The sequence below is a fragment of the Nestor notabilis genome, unplaced genomic scaffold (genome assembly GCF_000696875.1).
Source record: "Nestor notabilis isolate BGI_N333 unplaced genomic scaffold, ASM69687v1 scaffold1699, whole genome shotgun sequence".
Classification (NCBI taxonomy): domain Eukaryota; kingdom Metazoa; phylum Chordata; class Aves; order Psittaciformes; family Psittacidae; genus Nestor; species Nestor notabilis.
The window spans coordinates 169,009-170,225 of NW_009943974.1; positions in this window are offsets into that span (position 1 = coordinate 169,009).

Below are 1,217 nucleotides of genomic sequence, written 5' to 3' on the forward strand. Positions count from 1 at the left end.
AGGCTGTCTTCCTAACTGTCAAACAGTACAGCCCAAGGTGGAGATGACTCCTCTTGGGTTAAATTGTAATTTCAGATACAATTCTCTTTGGACTCCTGAAATCTGTGCTCTGCTTTGGGTTTATTTAGCTCTTGGCTGGTGTGCAATGAGCTTGGTCCCCAGGCTTCTTCCTAACCAGATGACCAGGTGATCCCCCACTTTGTTTTATTCCATATGGGGATTTTTGACGTTAGATTCAGGAGAGGGAGCATCATCTTGTGTTTATACAGCACCAAGTGAAAAGCAGGTGCTCCCACAGTCCAGAAAATGCTGAAGATAAGGAGGCAGCAGCTAAATGAGCCTATGGTAATGTCAGATTGTGCTTCACTAATAGAGTTCTTCTGTTGAGACATTTCTACCAGCCAAAACAGGTGATAAAGGTGATTTGATTTGCCTGACCATTTTTAAAGCCCTGCACAACCACTGCTCTTGTCCCTGCTTCCCCCTCGGTTCTCCTTTAGGAAGGGACACATCTTTCCCTCATTCTCTCCCCTTCCTGGACGTGATTTTTGTTCATTCTTTCCCAAACAACCCTTTTTCCAATGTTTTTCTTTTAAGACTGCCCCAAGTTAAAACATTCTTCATTATGGCTTAAATAGCATCCACCACACCCTGTGAGCTTGTTTCCTGCATAGGAGCTGAGGGGTGGTGGGTCCCCCATCACCTTCAAGACAGGGGAATCACGAGCATTAGCTCAGTGTGGACCTGCCTTGCCCCAGGTGATCCCAGATTCCTTCAGATGGGCCCCCTGTGCTCTGCCATCAGTGTAACAGGGGTGCACGTTGCTGGCAATGGAGAACACTGGTTTAGAGCCAGTGCCTATGAATGAGGCTTTTGACTACCTGGCAATTTTCATCACAGAGTCAAAAGAATCATGTTTTCTTTCACTTTTGGCTACCAAAATTGTTTTGTCTCAAAACAAAACAATGGATTATTGGTTTTGGCTTCTGTAAGGTGAAAAATAAGTTTGGTTGATGAAAAGAGCTTGATTTAGGGGAGGCAAAAGTCAAACAAAAAATTGGGATAAATTAAAAAGAAATTCACCAAAGGTTTCATGCAATAAAGAAAACCCCCTAAGGTAAGGTTTTGAAAGCCAAATTAGGTATTAAGCCTCCTTTGTTTCACTGTCAAAAGTGATGAGGTCTGGTCTCGAATGGCATTTGCAAGCCAAAATGTGG